We start from the raw sequence: 23842 nt of genomic DNA, 5'->3' as shown, positions 1-23842 counted from the left end.
TAAGAAAAATCCAGAACTCATTTCCATGAAGTCACTGGGTGTATATGGCTCTGGACCCTAGATGAGGGGAATGGGGTGGAGAAAACAATGAGGATTCATCAACACAGAGATATCTGAAGCTGAAGGAGTGGACAAGATAATGAGGAAAGAGTAGACAGAGTTAGAGGAAAAGGAAGCAAAGGACTGTGCCCTGAACATCAAACCTTTAAGGTAATCCATAATCATCCATACTAAAATCCCTGTGTCATTGGAATAGCTTTCTACTTGGTCTTAGCATCTCTCTTCTTTCCTAATTGTTGGCAGATTACTAAAACACCACATCAACTTGTCATTCCCTTGCTGAAACTTCCACTGTTTCTGTGTGCTGACAGGATAAAATCCAACCTCTTAATATGAAATACAAAACTCTTTATCATTGGCCTCAAACTACTTGTAACACCTTATGTCCAACTAATGCCAACCAGATTGGCAACTTCAACAACAACAAAACTATTCTTTTTATCCATGTCTCACTTGAGTATTTGTCATACTGCTTTCATCATACTTTTCCTCAGTTGGTAATGAGTGTCAGTATGTCCAGTTATATAAAAAGTTGACTTTTCAAGTACCTTGTATTCTGAGAAGTCTACCTAGACTATCTTCTGCCCATCCCCTTCCTCTAACTTAAATAGCATTTGTTATTTACCATTGATTTGGGAAATATCACACCAGTTCTTTTTTATTATATGTTTAGTATTATATATTAAAGTTTAAGATTGGATTAGAAGCCAATTTTCTAAATTTAAAATTTGACTCAATCCTGTTTCAAATTGGTGGCTTTGGTAAATTTCTTCATCTATAAAATGACTTCTTGTGAAAATCAATGGAGAAAATTTACATAAGTGCTTACCAGGTATCTCGATTATTTAATGCAGAGAAATCTCATGCATTCATTATACACACAAACACAAATATATTCAAGTACATACATAGCCCATAGATAGCACAGTACGTCTAAAAGTGGCATTTATGGTATCCCTTAGCACACCAAACCTGCTTTGCCTTGATTTTGCCATCATTTCCCCCAGTGATGCAAACAGGAAATTGGAATTTTAGTAATCCTTTTCTTTTTCATCCCTTGCCTTTCCTGTGCCCCTTTCAACATCATATCCATTCAAATAACATGCAGGGTCCATCGAATTAGGTGAGGTATCTGAGAAATCTGATCCTCTTCTTTATTTCAGTTGTTTTTCACCTGTCCACCTAGGCTCTGCAATATCCTTTTAATTTCTCTGTCTATATGTTGTAAACCCCACCTACTTCATCTTTCACATCGTCTCCAGATGTATTGTTTGGAGTCATAGCTTAATACTTATCTGTAGAAGGAGTTAAAGACCTGAATAAAGTTCACTTTTGATTACATTACTGTAAATGCCTCTAGTCCATTTGGTACCTTTGTGAAATTTAGAAGAAGCTGTTCTTCCTGAAGTATAGATAAATAGATGCAAACATATGTATTGGGTTTTTTTTTTTTTTAAGTAAATTTAGAATATTATTGCACAACACAATATCTTGATGCTGGGGATACAATCAGAGTACATAGGTCCTCATGTGCCCAGACTTGCCCACTCACAATGGCTCTCCCCTGTAGGGGCACATGTATTGTCAGTAGCAAGCACACTTTGCATCCTACTCCACCCCATGTAGCATCATGTTTACAGCAGGCAGGAAATAAAAGTGACCCTGGGGATGTTTAAGTATGGTCCAGAGAGGGAATAGCTGAGCTCACTTGATTTTGCCAATGAATCTGTGTGTCCATGTGCTCCTGAGCATGTGTGTGGCCATGTATACAGCATAGAGTTATACAGTGTAAAGTTCTCCCTCAACAACTTAGTCATGAGGGATAGAACTATCCAAACCTACTCTAAGCTCTCACAGAGGTAGTGCATATCCAGGGTGTGAATGTACATGATAAGATGACATCCATGGTGTTGCGATGCCCTTGTGCAGGGCATAATCCAAACATACACAGGAATGGCTTTCATGTTACCCAAGCATTTCTCCCATCCAGTATCAGGATAAAATCCAAACAATCTATGGCATTTAAGTTATTTGATGGTTTAGTCTCTGCATACATCCACAGCCTCATCCCGTTACTCCTGCATACAGTTTCAGTCGTGAGGGACTGTTTTTAGATTACTAAGGAATATTATAATATAGTACAGTGAGATGGTAATTTAATGATAAGATCACAGCTACATCACATACCACCTATGTGAACTTAAGCATGTAACTTAAGTTTCATTTTAGTTAAATTTCATGGAATTTCATTATTACTTTGTTTATCACATGTCTTCTTGTTAGAATATACATTGCTGCCCTTTGTTGAAATTTCTACGTACACTTAGAAAGGATGCAAATTGAATGAATACTGCTAATTCAATATGAAAAAATAATAAGGAGCCATAAAACAATTTTATCTAAAATTCTGTGGTAAGTCAAAGGTATGAGGGTGATCAGAGAGGATTTCAAGAAGGAGGTATCAATTAGACTGGATCTGGAAGGAGGGCAAACACTGAGGAGAAAGGTCACAAGTAAAGTGCTTCCTAGTTAGATAGAAATGTACTGAAATAGGAAGCTGTAGGACGTGTGAATGGAAAGAGACTATTGCTCTTCATTGAATCATGAGATGTGAGGAAAATTATAGAGGAAATGAATTTAGAAAGATTGTTTATTCCAAAACTATAGGTTCTAGTATAACAAGGGTGACCTTTGTCCTATGGGTGATAAGTGTTCCTACATGTTTCTTGAGGAGAAGGTAGACATAACCAGAGTTGTACTTCAGGAAAATTCATCTGGTAGTGATGAGTAAGATGAATGGAATTGCCCAAAAAAGGGAATATTTCTCAAAAATTTTTTCATGGGGATTCTGCATATCAGTCAATACCACTACTTCCAACTCCTGCCACACACACACACACACACACACACACACACACCGAATTAGTTACCAATTCTTGGCATTACCTTTTATTAGTTGTGTTATGTTTAAATATGTTAATATATAAGTATCTTCAACAAAGTCTGGCACATAGTAATTGCTCAGTAAATGTTTATTATTATTGTTAACATGGTTAATGTTTTTCTTATTGTTCTACCCCAAAATAAAGATTAAATCTATTCTCTTCTCTATTTCTGCTATCATGGCTTTAGTTTAGATTTCTTGGTACCTTTTGGTGCACTAGCCTCCCTACTAATTTCCTTGAGCTTAATCTTGACCTTTCAGTCTGTCTTGGACTTAGACACACCAGAATCCAAGGTCAAGATCTTGACTTCTCTCCCCACCGCCAATACTTCACATTCTATATAACAAAAGGTTTTTCTGATTCTCCCTCCAAAATATATCTGAAATTAGGCTATTTCTCACCAACTGAACCACAGCTACTGTGATCTGAGCCATAATCATCTTCCTTGAGGATTGCCATATATATATAGATAGATATAGATTTTTTTTTTAAGATTTTATTTATTTGACAGAGACAGCCAGAAAGAGAGGGAACACAAGCAAGGGGAGTAGGAGAGGAAGAAGCAGGCTCCCAGTGGAGGAGCCCAATGTGGGGCTCGATCCCACAACGCCGGGATCACGCCCCGAGCCGAAGGCAGATGCCTAACGACTAAGCCACCCGGGTGCCCCGAGGATTGCTATATTATACTCCTAATCGGCCTCCCTGCTCCAGCGCTTGATCACCACAGTATATTCTCTACACAACAGCCAGAGTATTTTTTTAAATCATAAAACAGATAACATCATTACTTTGCACTGTACAAAGGCTTCCCATTTCACCCACAGTAAAAGCTAAAATTCTTACAATATCCAAAATATCCTGTAACGTCCTAATGTCACATACACACACACACACACACAAACACACACACCTCTTGCCTCCTACTCTTTTCTCCATTTCACTGATGCAACTCTAGTCATACTAGCCTCCTTGCTTTTTCTCCACAGATCCAGGCTCTCTTCCCACTTTAAGTTTTTTATGCTGGCAGTTCTCTCTTCCCAGAATGACCTCCACATTTTTATACACATCTCCCTCATTCTATTAAGATCTGCTTTGAACATGTTCTTTAAAATTTCAACTTTCCCTGACCCTATAAGTATGATGATCACACTCATCCTGTTCTACATGTCACCTTTTCATATACTCTGACACCTACACGTGTTTTATATTTAAGTATTAATCTCTTCTCTCCAGAATATAAGGTCCATGAGAACAAGAATTTTTTTATTGTTGTTTTTCTGTTCAGTAATGTATCCCAGGTCGCCTGGCTGGCTCAGTCAGTAGAGCATGCGACTCAATCTCAGGATTGTGAATTTGAGCCCCACATTGGGTGTGGAGATTATTTAAAAATATATACATATATCCCAATCCCTAGATCATTCCCTGGCATATAATGGGTCTTAGATAAATAAAATATTTATTGAATTAATAATTAATTTAGTTTTACTCTGTGAAATAACTTTACAATAATATTGAAAAGACATTTGTTAGAAAGTATTGGCTTTCCATTATAGGAAATTCAACCTGAGAAGGTTATTCAAATTAGACACTAACATTGAAAAGATAACGGTTCTCTCTGAATGTAAAGTCCTTTCATTTGCAAAATGCTATGGTCCTCAAGGTTCAGTCAAGGAGAGTTAATGCTGTTAAACTGCTAAAAGCATTAATAGACTAAAATAATTATAAAAATATATATTCAATAACTATTATGTGGACTTCAGTTTTCTGGAAGTGGACTATACAAAAGGAATAAGAAAAAAAGATAATACAATAAAAAATAAATCTTGAGAGAAGACAGGCAACAGACAAATGAGCATTGTAATTTCAGAAAGATATAATTGCTATTAAAACAATAAAATAGAGAAAAAGGAGGGAGAGCAAACCAGTATCAATGAAGTTAGTTAGAGAATATGGTCAGGAAATGAAACTTGAGCTAAATTCTGCATGATGAGAATATGTCACCAGTGCAAATACCCGGGGAAAGGAAGTCACAAGAGAAATAGACAGCAATGCACAAAGGTGCTGACAGTTGCTGGCCTACATGAGGTACAAAGAGAATGCCTGTGGGTGAGAGTGAGGAGTATGGTGTAGGGTCAAAGGGTAAACATGTCTGGATTATGGAGATCACGGTAGACATCTTACTACTTTTGGAGAATCTTTTTTGTGTGTGTGCATTTATGAAAAAAACAGTTTAAAATATTTTATTTGGACAACTATATATGTTTAATAAGACACTTGCAGTCATTATGAAACTTAGGTATAATTAATGTTTTCTTGTTAGACTTTTATTTTTGAGATGTTTTTCTTAACTTCCGAAATTAGATAGACTCTTATTACCACTTTATTTTTTTCTTAAGCTAAATTTACTTTTCTGTGGCTAAAATGGTCTCCTTTATTTGATATTTTCTGCCCAAATGTAATAAGAAAGCCAGTCCTTTACTGTATATAACTATTTTTCTGAGGTTTCAAAAGAAGACATTATGCTCTAATACCCTGAAGATTTATTTGTAAAACTTCTACAAGGAGAAAAGGGAAACCACAGAAAATTCTGTAGCAGGAGATGAAAAGTAAACATAGTAGCTTGTTGAAATATGGTTAACAAATGATGAGGTGAACTGTAGAAAAAGAACTAAGAATTCTCTTTAGGCCTGGAAAGTTGTTGAAGTTAAGAACCCATGAACTGATAAGTCAAGGAGGGAATGTTCCAGTTCAAATAAAATAAATAAGATTCCAAGAGAAAAGGAAAATCGTGAGTCTATTAAATTATTGAATATCAAAAGCTTATAGGATTTTTGCTTCTTGTTCTTTTAAAATGTAACTCAAAATTTTTAAAAAATTAAAAATAAAATATAACTCAAAATTAAGTGTTTCAAAACCTAACTTTAAAAATAAATGTTAAGGCCTCGATATTATTAAATTATGAAGATGATCACAATATTACAAAAAATATTTTGTTGATGACCCTTTATTTCCTAGAAATGTTATCCTGGATTATGAAATACTTTTTGTTATTGAAAAAGATAGGAGGATGAATCTTTAAAAAAAAATAATACGTTAGTGTCTCACTATTTTAAATTTATAATTTAGTTATTTAAAAAAAATAAAGTTGACACCACTTTGTTTTTGCTAAGAAAAAATCTATTTAGGAAAGATTTCTAGTTTTTTTCTCATTAACTATTTTTCTAGAACATATCTAGAAAAGCTAGAATAGACAAACTAGATATGTCTAGACAATATATCTTGACGAGTCATACATTTGGCGAAGATATAACTGTATAAACAAGAATACAGCTAGGCAACCTAGGTATATCTATATAACATACCTGGACATCTTATCTATTAATCTTTACTTCAGATGGTTTAAACACATTTTTTTCTCCACACTGAAAGAAATTCTTAAGATCTCAGTATCTTTCTCTCATTTGTTCTTGAATTGCCCTGCCATTCTAAAAATACATTTTTATATGTTTGGCCTGTATATAATACAAATATTAAGAGTAGATAACTTCAGTACTGCAGAAGTAAGGATGGGCGACAAGTCAGAGGGTGGAAGGACTCTCTTATTTTACCTGTTATACTTTAGGATTGATTGAATTTATTATTAATATGCATTGATTTGTTATTTTCTTAAGGACAACTACAAGTCTTGCTATAAAAAACAAACAGAATCTGCACACAAATATTTATAGCAGCTTTGTTTGTTAATTGCCAAAACTCAGGAACAACCAAGATGTCCTAAAGCAGATGAATGGATAAATAAACTATGACACATCCAGACAGTGGAATATTATTCAGTGCTAAATACAAATGAGCTATCAAGCCATGGAAAGACATAGAGGAAATTTAATAGTACTAAGTGAAATATAACTAAGTGAAAGAAAGCCAATCTGGAAAGACTACCTGCTGTATGATTCCAGCTACATGACATTCTAGAAAAGGCAAAACTATGGAGACATTAAAAAGATGAGTAATTGCCAGGGGTTGGGGTTGGATGGGGGACAGGATGAGTATAGGCAGTCTAGAGGATTTTTAGGTCAGTGAAACTTTTCTGTATGATACTGTAATGGTAGATACATGTCATTATACATTTGTTCAAACTCGTAGAATATACCAACACTAAGAGTGAACCCTAAGGTAAACTATGGATTTGGGGTGACTGTGATGAGTTCATGTAGATTCATCTGTTGTAACAAATGTACCATTCCGGTGGTGGATATTGATAATGGGGAGGTAATGCCTGTATTGGGGCAAAAGTTATATGGGAAATATAAATTCCTCTCAATTTTGCTGTGAACCTAAGACTGCTCTTAAAAATAAAATAGTCTTTAAAAAAAGAAACAAAGAAATAAAAAGAGCTTTAAAAAGATAAATGTGATATGTAAAATAACATTTTAAGATGTTAATTTAAAGACAAAAAAAGCAATCTACGTGGGGGAACAACATAATTTCAAGTTTCTTAGAATGACATCTTACAAGTACTTGCATTTTTCTCTACTACACAATAATTAAATCCTTAAATAAAAGATACCTCTTTACTGGGACTAATTCTTCTTGGAATGTGTGAAAGTACATTAGGAGGGCTTCATGGTGATTTTGTGACAATAATGATGGGAGAATTAAATGAAACTCAATATTGTTCCAGTAAAAAAAAAAAAAAAAATGTAGACCTGGCCTCTGTACAGAAAGTAAATGCTTCTGACATCAACAACTAGAAAGCTCTTTTTTTTCAAACATAGAATTTAAGTGACATACAACCATGACCAATAAGATAAGCTGTAGACACTGGTTTTCTACAGATACAGAAAATGTTTTTGCATCTCTAAAATTCATATCTGAATTAGAATGCCTCATATATATGTGTTTACATGTTAAATTAAAATGGCTTTCATGTATTTTTTTTAATATTTCTTGCTTAAACTCTGCTATAATTCCAATCCTGAGTAATCATTCTGAAGGGACTTAGAATTCTCTTGGCAATTGAAAATTTTCTACTTTATATTCAATTTCTCTCCACTATGAAATGAAAGACTGAAAATTATTTAAATTATAATTAGTGTTATGGCTGCGGGGCGCCTGGGTGGCTCAGTCGTTAAGCGTCTGCCTTCAGCTCAGGGCATGATCCTGGCGTTCTGGGATCGAGCCCTGCATCAGGCTCCTCCACTGGGAGCCTGCTTCTTCCTCTCCCACTCCCCCTGCTTGTGTTCCCTCTCTCACTGGCTGTCTATCTCTGTCAAATAAATAAATAAAATCTTAAAAAGAAAAAAAAAATTAGTGTTATGGCTGTATATATACTATTCTACTTTCTTTGATACTAAGTATATGTGGTTTATTATTTATGTTCCAAGCCTTACTCAATTCCACCCCTGTAATCATGAGTTTTGCTATATGCTATGATATACCCTAATCCTCTTTGTGTTTCACCATCCCATAAAACTCCAAAGGTAAGAATTGTCTCTATATGAATCTTGACTCTTCCCCAGACATCCTCAATGTGGGATTTACAATCCTTCTTTTCATTCCCCCTTCAGAAAACAGTTTCTGCTCTTCTCATCATGGTTTCTTTTTGCAGCCAGTATTAGATCTTCTCAACCCTCTCTGGATGCCTGGAGGTATCCTAAGGGAGTTCACTTTGATTAGAAAGTCTTAGGTCAATTTGTATGTAAATTCAAACCCTAGGTTTCTGTTTCCTGGAATGCAAGGTAGGCTGAGTCTTAAAAATTTCCCCATGTGAGGGGTATATTTCTTCTAAAATTGTGAGTACACATGCGTGTGGATGGGTGGGGGTGGGGGGAGGCTGTGTATGCAGAGTTTTAAGGCATCATTCTAATTAAGAGAATAAAGAGAAAATAAAATTAATGAATTATGTTGAAAATTTATATTTTCTATAAGTGTTACTTAGAACAGTGAAAAAGTAAGCGTTTATAAATATTTTTTAAAGTGTATTTTTCCAGGGGCACCTGGGTGGCTCAGTCATTTAAGCACCTGCCTTTGGTTTAGGTCATGATCTCAGGGTCCTGGGATGGCCCATGGGCTACCTGCTCAACAGAAAATCCACTTTTCCTTCTCCCTCTCACTTTGCCCCCCACCACACTTGTGCATGCTCTCTCTATGTCTCTCAAATAAATAAATAAAATCTTTTTTTAAAAAGTGTATTTTTCCAAATCCAAGTGGGGAGGGATAGCATTTACACAGCTATTTTGAAGATAGGAAACTATGGAAGCATGCAAACTTGATAGGAATAATTTAATAAGGGCATGTGATCACTAGTTTTTAAACACTTTAGAGACAAATGAGGTTACTCAGTTAGGCAGGGTCTATGTATTTTATATTTGTGAACATTTATTCATTCATTTAAATAACATTTATTGGCTATCCCTAGCACTGAGAGTAAATAATCAAGACAGTTGTGGTACTTATTATGCATAAATATCTTCAAATCTGGGGTGGTTACCATAAGGCTACTGTGGGGATAAGTTAATAACTTCAGTTTGAACAAGTAACTTCTTCTATTTAGGTGAATCATTTCCAAGACCCTATGGTAACCTCTGTTCACTAGTAAAGGAACATCTATTAGCAGGAAAAAGTCTTACTTTTAGAATATGAGAAATTATGTGGAGATCTTGAGAAGAACCCTTTTACTTTCACTTGGGTTCATCTCCAAGGAGGTGCTGTGTTATTAAAAGGACAGGAAACCTGACTTACTGAGCATCTTTCGTAAGACACTTTCTTCAGTTATAACCGAAAGGGGGTAGAAGAGATCTGAGACAGTGGCAAGTCTCTTACTTTGTGATTTACTAGTAATACGGTGCCCATTTTTACTTAAATTAAATATGTCTTATCAGATAAGTTAGTGTAGAACATTTATTTTCATTTTTTTTAATGTTCCAAATTATATTAAATTCCATAAGTTCACTGCTGAGTCACAGCCTAATGAGTCACAGTATTTACTCTAAATTCCTGGCTTGGTGGAAGAGATTCAATAAATGATCAACTTGTCGCTGATGTCATGAAAATGTCTTTGGTTCTATCCTTTCTTTCTCTCTCTCTCTCCTTCCCTCCCTCCCTTCCCTCCATCCTTCCTTCCTTTCTTTCTTTTTCCAAATAGATAGCAAGAAGAGACTTGGGACCTGTGGATGGTTTCTTGATCTAGTTTTCCATAAGACTCTCCTGATTGGCATGCTCTTCTTTCCACTTACAGTCTTTTTTCTCGGACTGTATCTTTATGATATCAATAAATAAGGTAGGAAATAAGTTATCAATTCAATAAAAATTCTAAATTGAATAGATAAGGGTCTACTTTCTCTTACCAATGATGTCATTGCCTATCTCAAGGTTGAAACAGAGAAGAAAGGAAGTGTCCAGCAACTTACTTTTCAATAATTATTTGTATTTCAGACCTTTAATCTGTTCCTTTTTTAAGGAGCTTTCACATTAACACAGCTGACATTCTTATCTAAAATCCAGAAAGCCCCAGGAAGAGTGAAGGTTAAGGAAAATCCTTTTAAGGAAAGCACATCTTTCTTTTCAAAGTAATCAAATTTTTCAAGAGTTTTATATAATAAGTCAGTCAAAAGCTCACGTATTTTAGGATATGTTTTAATGCCCAAAACCCAAAGGTAGAACTGACTTCATTTGGTTTATTTGTTTTTATTTACTAGTTTACCTTTAGTTTTCTCTTCAACTTCCAAGGCTTTCTGCTTTCTGGACATATGGATGTACAAAGAAATTGACTAGTAAATGTATTTGCACCTAAAAGAATTTGGTTCTTGATTAGTTCTTTCCAAATACGTAGTTGGCAGCCCCTCAAAAAGAGAAAGAGAACTGTGAACTGTGTTGTTCTCTATATTTCAATATGTCTTCTAATTAGATGTAATTAGTCAAAAGGCCAAAAATATTCAGACATGTCTCCAAACTGAGTGAATAAAACAAGTACATTTATTAATTGAATGAGTTGCAGCAAAAGTAGGTAGGTCGAATTTATTTTAAGGCCTCCAATTAGTTATATTTAATGTGAGCTTCAAAATAATAAAATAGTAATTTTACAACATATTGCTGAGTAGATGCTTTAACTTTCTAATTTTAGGTTTTAGAAAAGGTTATAGGCAATAGAAGTCAAAGGAAATAGGATAAAAAGTAATACCATATGTCTATACTCATTAACATACCTGACCCAGAGAAACAAGACATATTTGAAGTTCTTTTCACAGATTAGCAGGTCCTGTATTTTGGGAGGATTATGTTTAGATTCATGGCTCTTTGCCTTTCTTGAGACACAGAGCTTCCTAAGATTTATGAGGACTATTGTTTTCCCTACCTAAGAAAACAGAACACATGTAGTACACATAAAATGCTTGCACAGAACTTACGAAACTCAGATTATCAGGTTTTGAAAAAAGATGAAATCAGAATCAGATAAACATAATGCTTTCTAATGCATGTTTGCCATTTTTACAATGAAATACAATTTGAATCCTAATGTCTCTCAAACCATGATATTCTCTGAATGAGTTAACTTTAAAGATAATAAATTGGAGCGACTTTGTTGAAAAGCAATTTGGAAGTAAGGATCACTCACTTTTGAATGAACAAATCTACTTCCAGAAATTTGTTTGAGAGATAATCTGAAATGTAGTTTCATGTACAAAAATTATAACAAAAATACATTACAATACCAGCTAGCATATGTTTAGTATGTTCTATATGGTGAACTTATTTTTTTCCTTTGGATTTTAACTGACTCTAACAGCAATTGCCATGTAGATACTATTTATTATCCACCATTTTAAGAAAGAAAAAAACCCGTGAGAGTTAAAATGATTAATAACCAGCCCCACATTTCACAGAGGAAATGGCATAGTTGAGACATGAATCCAGGTTGGCCTGCACTTATACTTTTACTGGTGCACTCTTTAGAATATGGTTTATATTAATGGAAAATCAGGGGCAGCCTAAATGTCCAATAATAAAAGGAAGTTTAAGCACCATGTAACTATAGATATAAGATGGAATATAAAAAAGGAATTAAATTTAATCAAGTAATGTAATGCCATGGGAATGCTTAGGATATACAATTCATGTATGAAGGAAAACTCAAAAATATTCATATTAGAAAATTATAGGTGCAGAATGAATATAACTTTGTGTGTGACTTTGACAGAATTTGCCAAGTATTAATAAAAAATGCTTTTGGATTTTGTCTTTTTATCATTTCCATTACATTAAGTTGTTTATAAAAAGCATGCGTTGCTCTTCTAATAATACAAATAAACTCTTTGGCTATTTTTTTGGTGGTTATGGGTTTCAAAATTCTTCACCTGTTCATCAGGGCTACCTAAAATTGAAAATGGGAGAATTTAGTTCAGTCTCTGATAAGAAAGTGGAACATGCCCCCTAGTGGTCACTATGTTTTTAAAGTTCTTTATTGCCTCTTTTTCCTATGAGTGATTTTACTTTCCATCTGATATTTGATGGTAGTAGGAAGGAAACGGACATCACTCTACCAGGATGAATGACAATCGTTTATAATTAGAATTTGAGTTTCTTGGAACACTTTTACTTCCCCACTTTGGGGAAATTTTAAATCAGATCAACAATTTAAATATGGATGCTTAGCAATATTTTAAAATTATACACATTTCTCTGTTTATTTTGCCTGCTAACATTTTAAACACATTCTTATTTTTTAGGGTTTTCTAGAATGAAATGTAGCTTTGTTTTTACAAAGGCTAAATTCATTGCCAGTCAATTAAAGTGTTTTATTTCTGAAACTAACCTGTTCTTGAGGCTAAAAATTAGTCAGTATAATGATCAAAAGAGTCGTGAAATGATATGCAAAGTGATGATGTATAAAAACATAACTAAATGGTGAATAAATGTATGTGCATATTATAGAAAATCACAATACCTTAATGACAAATACTACATTATTGTTATTATGAATTTATTTAGGCACAAGAAAAGATGCACAGACAACACATTCCTATTTGGGAAGATTTAACATTGTAAAGACATTAATTCTTAAATTCAAAACAGAATATAATACACCTCCTATAAAAATCCAATAAGAAGTAAGGTTTAGGTTGGAAGTTTTAAAGATTGATTGTTGATTTAATTTTATTTGGGGGGGTGGAGAGAGAGGGAGAGAAAGAATCAAGGAGACTCCCTGCTGAGAGCAGAGTCCCACAAGGGGCTCAGTTTCACAACCCTGAGATCATAACCTGAGCCGAAATCAAGAGTCGGATGCTTAACTAACTGAACTACCGAGGCACCCCAAAGATTTTATTTATGTTTGAGAGAGAGAGAGAGAATGAGCAGGGGGAGGGGCAGTGGGAGAGGCAGAGGGGAAGCAGACTTCCTGTTGAGTGCGGGCTCAGGGCTCAGTCTCAGGACCTTAGATCACTACCGCAGCAGAAACCAAGAGTTGGATGCTTAACTGATTGAGCCAGCCTAGGTTGGGGGCTTTAATGTTTGGTTTCAGATCTTAGCCTTAATGCCCACTTGCTATATAATTCAGGTGATGTTACTTAATGATTCCTGAGTCTCGATGTTCTTCTTTGTATAATATTCGTAATAATAATGCAATGTCTACTTCAGAGAGATATGAGATTTAAATGATGCCAGGAATGCCTGGCACGAAAGGAACTCAATAAATTATAGTAAAAATTATCATAGTTTTTAATTTATTTCCCTTCAGAATACTGACAAAGCTAATTTCTTTTTTTTAATTAATAATAAAATTCACCTAGAAGAAGTACTTAGAATAGGTAAGATATTCATGAAAAGAATAGAAATAAGGGACATTAGTCCTCCCCAAGTAAATGTATACCCATAGAGAATCAGCAAATGCATCATTGTATATCTATAAAATGGAGTACTGTTTTGCTGATAAAAATAATCAGGTAGAGGGGCACCTAGGTGTTTCAGTCAGCTAAACATCTGACTTTGGTTCAGGTCATGATATCAGGGCTCTGGGATCAAGCCCTGTCAGGCTCCTTGCTCTGCGGGGAGTCTGATTCTCTCTGTCCGCCCCCCCCCCGTTTTTTCTCTCTCTCTCTCTCCCCCATCTCAAATAAATAAATTAAAAAAAAATAATTAGGTAGATACATATAATAGAGTCATAAAACATATAACATGTAATTCCCTTGGCAGGAAGTTAGGTTTTACAGCTAGGGTATAGAGCTAAATTTACTTGTAATTCAAATTATTCTTAGAAATCTCTCAGGGAAGTATCACATTGGAGATAATGGCCCTAAATAAATCAGTTGATTTCTATATAAAGACAGTGTTTTACTGAACATACTATCTTTAACTACTAGATCAAACTTAGTGCTGCAAAACCTCCTACTAGAAAAGTCATTGAATGATCTTAGGAACTTGAACCAACGGAGGGAAACAAAAGAAGTGGAAGGACAATTTTGTCTACACTGATGCAGAAACATTCTGCTTATTGAACAGAAATGTCTATACAGTTTTTATATTTTTTCTTACTTTTTTTTTCTTTCCAGGTTATGTATATTTCACTTTCAGTAAGTTAAATGAATGTATAGTGGAAAGATATCTATGATAAAAAAATTGCAGAACTATATTATAATATGCTACTATAAAGATACACAATATACACACATTACAAAAATGTATCAAACTTTTCATAAAACAGTGTATTGTATATATTTAAGGAATTATGCATTTATAAAAGTGTCTCAAAGGATATACATCAAATTGTTAATTTGTGGTTGTTTCTGTGGAATAAAATCAGGAGAAGGGATTTTCTTGATATATCTTTGGATGTTCAAGGAGTATATGTTAATTTTGTAATGAAATAGCATATATATGTTGAATGAAATAAAAAGAGAAACTAACAATTTTGAAAAGAAAACTTTTGGAGCATTCATTTTTAATGTATGCCTTAAAACAAATTAGGGAGTAGGTAAAGACAGAACAAGAAGACAAGAAAATTTGCCATAGGTCAGACAAATAACTGGATTCAAATATTGTATTACTGTATCTATAAATGTATATTTCTATGTATGCATGTATGTATGTCATAGTTATTAGTTCCTACCCAATCTAATTCACCACTGCCTCTTCATCATTGTTGCTATTGCCCTGGTTGAGTCAAGGAATGGCAAACTCTCTTTGGGACAAATCAAATGCAAAATTATAATTTGTTTAAACCAGATATTGTTTTTAAATTTTGCACTTAACAATTCATAAAATTGTGACATTTATTGTTTCACTTTTCCCTATAAGATTAAAAGATCTAGAATAATTAGTCCACATTTCCACATATCAGTTGGCTTCAGGAAATGAGAGATGAGTAGACATCTCCTTTGTAGATATGGCATGTGTTCTCAGTTTTCCATAGTCATAACCAGTCACCTGTTTCATTTGTTGAAGTAAACTGCCTGACCTTTGATATTGACTGTCACTAATGTGTCTCTTATTATTATGGCCTCAAAATTGGTCTGGAGTTACTTTTAAGCTGCCAATTTTATTCTATTTACCAAAGATAGTTATGTCACTATTGGATTTAAATGAAGCACTTGAGAAAATCTCCCATAGTTCCTTCTCCATCACTTATTTTCCTTGTAAGTCCCTTACTTTATCTAGAGTTGCTTTTCATTGTTCTCTCTTACACTCCAAATGCACACCTTCAATCATTCAATGAAGTGAATGTTTACTTAGTACAAACCACATGCCAGGCTCTTTGCTAGGTGCTGTGAATATAAAGAGCTCTTATTGGGGGTTAGAAGATGAAATTATTAAGTCTCATTTAAATTGCTGTAGCTGGTGATAAGAGAGCACTAGGAAAACCAGCTAACTTTACCTGCAGAGGAGTAAGTCAAAGAAGGCTTGATGAGGGTGAGATGAAATCATATAATAATTAATTGTTGGAGATAAATTTGGATGTGAATTTGAGGATACAATAGCCATAATACATAGATTGATTTTCTGTTGAGTTATACTTTATCAGACAACTATTCATTGTAGCTTAAAAAAACAAAAATATTAAGATAAAACAACCATTTTTCATGTATTTTCAGTGCATGTCATTTAAAAAACTATACAGCGTGGCACATTAACATTGAAGCATAAATTTTGAAATATAAATAATTACTAATAATATTTGTTACCATGTCATTATTTTCTTAAATGTCAGATAATTCTATCCATTAATTTCAGAAATGCCAGCATCCTGTAGTGAATGCATAATATACTTATAAAATTCTCAGGGAACAGGAAAATAAGTGTATTTGTATGTGTATCTGAAATCCCCAATTACTTCAGATTCGGCAATAAAAAAGGACTGGAGAAGAGTAGTAAATACTAATGAATTTTAGAGCTCCATCTGCTGCTTTATCTTATTATCACATGTTACTTTGTAAAAATACTATAGATTTAATAAGATTCCAATCTGTGGAGGGAAAAAAAAAAAAGAGTCTTACTAAATGCATCATGGTAAATTTAATAGCAATGTAGTGTTTTGTAATTAAGTGAATATTCTCAAAAACATAGATAAGCTTAAATTTAGATACTTAAAAAATTTAGAAAAAGGGAAAATAAGGAATTTGACACTCTGTCAGAGCATTCCCAAATATAAAATGTAATTATTTTAATAAATTAATAACATTAAATATTGTAGTACAAGATTAGACAGATATATGTGCATTTTTCTTTCCTAAGTCAATATATACTTTGCTCTTCTTTTCATTACATTTTAAGTATTGCTCTCCAAATAAGAGAATACCTCGAAGAATGAAGAGGGATTCTACTATTAAATGCTTTATATATTTCTTTAGAGAATGAACAATAACTGTCAGGATGAGCTCTGCACTCCCCACTGAAGGCCAACTCATTCCTCAGAATATCCGCTACACATTCTGTACCTTCACTTGTACCAGTCATTTCTTGTCTCTCTTGTCTTCCTCTCTCTTATACCCTCTCTTATATATTTTTTGTATTTCCAGATTTTGGCAAGGCTACCACACTACGTTTCTAAAAATACAAATATCTGATTTTTATCACAGCTGATCCAATCATTTTCTAATCAGATATTTCCAAGTTTATGGCAAGACCAGCACACCATGTTTCCATAAACATGGGTATCTGATGACTTTCATAGCTGATCCATTTATTTTCTATTAAGAATTTCAAATGCCATATAAAAATTTGAACTATTAATATTACCTTTTCTCTTTCCATTGAGCAAGTTGATCTGAAAGCTGGACTTTGTTGCTAATGCTTTACTTTAAAAATAACTTTTCTTACTGTACAAATTTGATCCTAAGCTTTATTTTTTTTTCCTGTCCAATCCTGGCATGTTATTTTTTAATTTTTTTAAATTTAAAATTAATTAGCTAACATATAGTACATAATTAGTTTTTGATATAATGTTCAATGACTCATTAGTTGCGTATAACACCCAGTGCTCATCACATCACGTACCCTGCTCATGGCCCATCACCCAGTTACCCCATCTTCCCACCCACCTCCCTTTCCACAAAATTCTACATATTAAGTCTTTTCCAAAGTGGTATATAGACCTAAGTCCCTCCTATCTTACTTTTAAAAAATAAATATGTAATCCAAAACCAAACAAGATAACTCTCCTTTGAACCTGCTCATGACTCTAATGCTGGTCATATCTTTTTTCTCCCATTTACAATCCGGCTTCTTAAAACGCAGAGCCTGATGCAGGGCTCCATCTCACTACCCTGAGATCATGGCCTGAACCAAAATCAAGAGCAGGCCCCTTAACTGAGTCACCCAGGCACCTCTCAAGCGTTCATTTTTTAAAAAATGATCTTACACATGCTTTGAAAAACACATATCCGTGGCTTTCTTCTACCTGAACCTTTTTTCTGTTGAAGTTCATTCTTCTGTGAAAATGAGGATGTCCAGCTGTGTACAGCTAGTGAAGTCGTGTTATGTAAGAAGTTTTTCATTAGCTATATAGCTTTGAACAAACTTCTTATATGATCTAACCTCAAACAATATTCAGCTCTAAATCAGAAGGCTGTTAATATTGATGAAATGACTTGTTAACACAGTGCAGCCCCATCTGGCCATCTTATGCTCAAACTCTATTTCCTCTTTCTACCCTTACCTGTCAGGATCACACTGCTGACTTATTTGTATCTTTATATTCTCCTAGGAATGACCATCTCTTCCCATGGTTGCAGCTGTCCTATTAGAGTCCTTCAATAAAACACTATATAAAGAAGAGGAAGGAAATTACATTTTAAGTCTGATTAAATAATGCTCTGGCATTTGCAAACATGTCATTATATTACATTCTAACGAAATTATGCAGTAGTTTAATGAGCTTGAGGGACTCTTCAGCTGAGCATGATCTTTTGTATTGAATTAATCTCAGAGAGGAATGTTTAGCTCTGCCTTTTCCTTGCTACTATTTTCTGTGTGTTTCTCTGTCCTGTGAATTCTAGACACTTTGACCTCCCCAGATTCCCAATTCTGTCTCATCCCTTTAACTCAGGCAGATCACTGGGTTCTGCCTCCCTGTGCTGTGGCGTGAAATTCCAGACAGAGAGCTGTGACATTACGAGGCTGAACTTTTTCCCTTTCCTCAGGCATCACTGTCCTGTGCTGCCTGTTGTCCAATGTGTCAGACAACAATTGAATCATATATTTTGTCTTGGTTTTGTTTTTTGTTTTTTGTTTTTTTTTAAAGCCAGGTGTATAAAACCAGTCTTGGCTACTCCTTCATGAACAGAAGTGAGTTGAGAACTGACATCTTTTAACTATAGTAATTAGCCTAATATAACTGAGGGTTCTGATACAGAACAGACGATAAATATTACAAGCCCTGACTATGTATAAATGATATAAATGAGAAAAAAACAGAAGGGAGGATAGAATTGGTATGACTATTCCTCTTACATTTTGTTGCAAGGGTTAAACATCAGATAGACAATATATCAAATAATAGAGGTTAAAAAGGTAATAACTACCAAAAAAATCAATACAATGTACTAATGAAGGAGAGGATGAGGGAATGTAGAATGTATTAGTTTCATCACTGTTTGTTGTAGAGAGTCAATCAATAGAAATTTAAGTGCATTGTACCTCAAAGCTATTAATTACTAAAATAAATATATAGACCATTCAATTATACATATATATATATATATATATATACACACACATATATACACACACACACACACACACACACACACACACACAGTGGTTATATAATAAGAGGTTGAGGTGGAAAAACAGTAAAAATTAAAAGCATTACATGAAATATAATGCTAGAACCAAAACCAAATATGATTTCATATCTGTAAATATTGACTGGCTAAAATAATAAATTGAAGGAAAAAATCTGTTATTGAATCATAAAGTGAAATGTTATGCATTCAAAGGAAAGTTCAGCAAGAACTTCATGGAGCCCATGAGCCAAGTTGCTTGTCCAAGGAGTCCTTGTTTACGAGAAGTGGGTCTCTCTTGGGAACCCTGCTGCCTCCAGTGTTTGGCTGGGAGCAACCCATGGGAAGTGTGCCCTGGGCACATGCATACCCAGAAACAGATTTCAGAGTGCAGACACTGGGCCCTTGGTCAATTATGCTCTCCCAGTTGGAGGTCTGGGAGGCCCATTCTCTCTGTTGCCATAAAGAAGCATTGTTTCAGAGATCAAAATAAAAACAAAAGCAAAAACACTGTTCAAGCCTATACAGCTGACTCAAATTACCCTCCTGAAACCATGGATCATTTACTGAGGATGTGGTGCTCTCTCCTCAAAAACTCCATAGTGCTTTGTTATTCAATTGTGAAATGTTTCACACTTATTTTAAATGTTATTAATATATGTAGTGAATAATATTATATTTTATGTAAACAGTTTATATTTTGTCATTGTCCATTAAATTATCACAGATAAATAGCCAGAATAGACAGAAATGCAGAAAGGCAGGCTTTGGTTTTATGGGAGAAAAAGGTGTGTGGGGGGGGGGGGCAAATTCATGTTTATCCCAGCTTTCTTTTGTATTCCTTGATCCTTCATATTGAGTGATTCCTTCGTCAATGTCATATGAAAAAAAAAAGTGAAATGGAAAAGAAAATCATTAGAAATCATTAGAAATTGCAACAAAAGTAATGCTGTAAAAAATTCTTGAAAATTGTATGCCTTATTCTCTTTAAAAGCAGCAAAATATACTACAACATAGAATGGAACATTCAACCATTTTTTTAAAAAGGTGGAGAAATGCAAATTATTTTTCAAATATTATGGATAGACGCATGTTTCTATAACAGTATTCTACTAAGCTACAGAATGGGGTAGAAACACACTACACTCTGGGGGTAATGTGTGCTATTTTTTAATTATTATTTTGTTATACCACAGTGAAAATAATAATAACAATAATAAAGTAGTAATTAAAGCAAAGGACAAAATCAAATGAGACTCTCCATATATTATGTCAATATTAGGTAGAAATCAAATTTTAATGGAGTCCACATGGCTTCTGAATAAGCTGAAGTTTAAGCTCCTAAATCTTGATTGCTTGGCAGTCTCCCATGAATGAATTCTCAGGAGAGTTTTTAAACAACAAATCTAATTTTAGTGGTAGAGTGGCCGTCAGGAGTTAAATCTTCACAGGGCTGATAACTGATCACTCTCTCTGGAGGAAGTTGTAACCTTTCCTTATACATTCTCCCTGTACTTGCCAGGGCACCTCTGTTTCCACATTCAGTCTTCCACGGTGTTTGCTACCTTATCTCCTGTGGGGCTAACATTAACAACTTCTATATGCGTGAACTCCGTAGTCATCAAATGATTCTTCAAACAAAGGCTATACAGGATCTAGTTTAAGATAGATCATTTGACTCTGCTATTAACTCAGTGTAATTAGATACCCTCTTCGTCTGTTTTTCTCATCTTTCCATACTTGCCAATGGTATCTTTAAAAAGTGAGTGGTCACAAGCAGTGTCTAAGTACTAAATAAGTGGATATGGTTGTTCAGGGTCTTCAAACTCAGAGATCAACTGAAGGGCTGCTTGCCAAGTTATACTTTTAGCATATTTAAAACACCAGTGTTACAATATATTATTCTGGATTAACAACCTCCTGATTAATTTTTTCCTCATCTTCTGGGAAGGGCTTAGTACTAGGGGTGATTAATGGCATCATATCCACAATTTAGACGAATCTGATCATACCTAGGCTTTCATTTTTAATCAAACTGCTGTTCATTGTTCATAAAGTTCTTTGGGTGAGTAGAAACAAGGATTCATGTATTATTTTTTTAGAAACGATTAATGATTCTCAGAGCCCTTGTGTAAGTTAGCTAAGTGCACATAAATCAGTAAAAAATCAGTCTTGCGTTTACATAGATGACAAAGTAATTTGTAAATAAAAACATCTCATTTGTACCACATACATACATTACTTTTTTTCAGAATTAAAGAACTCATTTAAAATTTGATGCAGTTTGAGACATACGTCAGAAACATTTTTAAGTGATTTTTAAAAATTTTTAATAGTTTTAGATCTACAGAAAAGCTGCAAAGATTATACCAGGAGTTTCCAAATACCCTATGCTCAATTTTCCCCATTTTTAATATCTTATATAGTATGATACATATATCACAACTAATGAACTGATATTAATATATTATTATTAATGAAAGTCCATACTTGATTCAGACTTTCTTTGTTACTACCTAATGTCTTTTTTTCTGTTCCAGGGTAACATCTAGGATATGACATTAAATTTAGTTGTCACGTCCTTGAAAGTATATTTCTACTATTTTTTATTTTGTATATCTATTAAAATAGAATTATGTGTACAAACTAGTTAATTTTAACATTTGGGTGCTACGTTTTAAATAAGAATTTATATAATTTTTTAAATTAATGTTAAAATATTTTTTATTAAAAATATGTCATGGCATCAAGTAATTAAATATGATATCAATCACATCATGATACTGGAATATTTAAAAAACACTAAGTAACAAAAAAGCTGTATAAACTCCTGCTGCCCAAAGGCAGTAACTTAACATCTCATCATCATTTCTGCTCTGCTTTTATCTAGCCTATTTTCCTTAAGAACTGGCAATCATATTGTTTATGCAGGTTCTTACCCTGCCTTTTCCTACTTAAAATGTAGATTGTTTACAAAAAGCATTTTCTTGGTGACAAAATATTCTATATCTATATAAACCCCTATTTTAAAAATGTATTTCCAATTGATCATCATTTAAATCCTTCTAAATGAATTTAAAAAAAAACACCTTATTGATGTATGATTGACATGCAAAGTGACATATTTATTTAGTATATACAATTAGATGAGTTTGTAGATAAGTGTATACCCATTAAACCATCCCCACAGTGTATGCCATAAGCAAATCTATCACCACCTAAAGCTTCCTCTTACCCTCTTTATTTTTTAATCTTGGTGAGAAAACTTAACATTTTTGACAATAAATCTTTATCATGTTTCCACATTTCTTTAGGTACCATCTATTTCTCTACTATTTACTACTTTCCAAACAGAATTTCAGAGTGTACCAAAAACACACATAGTATATTTAATACTAACTCTCTAGTAAAGCATTAGAACAGATTATCTGCAATAAACTCCTGCACTAAAGAATGTGAACATTTTAAGGCTTTTGTCAGACATTGACCAAAAATCCCATCCCAATACTAAGCATTTTTCTTAAAAAAACATAACAACAACAACAACCGCAGCAGCAGCAATAATAATAATAATTTTATATATAAACATTGTTACCATTTGCATGCTTGAAATTAACATTGCAATATTTTCAAATATTTCTAGCTGTTACAGTTCCTTTTCTTTACCCATTTATTTCCTTTACCCACTTATCTACTGTGACATTGGGATTTATCCTACCAGTTTGAGTTAGTTCCAAATAAAAGTTACTACAATTTTTATCTCATATATTTTGTATTTATATTCAAATAAATTCAGTGGTTTGGACACATAAGAACATTAAATGTTTACTCAAAATATTAGTATTTTCATCTGCAGATCTTCTATTGCTTTTAAGGTTAAAATGTACTCGGTATTCACTTACCAACAACCATGATGTTTCATTTATTTTCTTCTATCTGTTGTAAGAGTCAATATAACATTGACCATGAGCTCCCTCCAGTTTTTGACCCCTCTTTGGCTATGCCTTTCTCAGGATTATATTTTCAACTAGCAACCTTGAATGATGAGATAACCTATGCCCCCAGACAAAGATTTGGGTTGTCTCCTGCTGACCATAAGATCAGTAAATTCTTTGAGCTCAGTGTTTCTCAGCTGCAGTGAAAACCCCTGAATACACAGTGTCTATCTGGGCCTCTCCACACAACTCCGGTGGGATTTGGGGGTGAGTAAGGAGAACCTATGCAAATAAGATTCTTGTGCTACTTGTTGTATTTTAACTAACACTCTTTTATCTTTGATCCTGGAATGCTGGGTCTTCTGCCAGCATCCATAAAACAGTAACAAACTAACTTGCTAGCTTTTCTGAAGGATAAAACCCTAGACTCTGATGGTTTTAACAAGGATGAAATGCAGACATAGCTTTCTGTAAGACAAAGAAGGATGGCCTGGGTGGGCTGAGTTCAGGGCTATGAGAAGACTTCCTAGGAGTAGTTAATATATACTTTTGCCAAAGATGTGGGTGAGATGGACGGATAAGGACCCTATTGTCCTACTGTGAATGGGTCTGAGCAGCAAGAGGTGGGATTAAAACAAGTTACCTCACTTTTTTCAGACAGGAGGAGGGATGCTGTCATGACAAGGAGTCA

Source organism: Ursus maritimus, unplaced genomic scaffold (assembly GCF_017311325.1).
Source record: "Ursus maritimus isolate PB19 unplaced genomic scaffold, ASM1731132v1 scaffold_3, whole genome shotgun sequence".
NCBI lineage: Eukaryota > Metazoa > Chordata > Mammalia > Carnivora > Ursidae > Ursus > Ursus maritimus.
The sequence above is the reverse complement of the archived record's forward strand: the minus strand, read 5'-3'. Positions refer to the sequence as shown.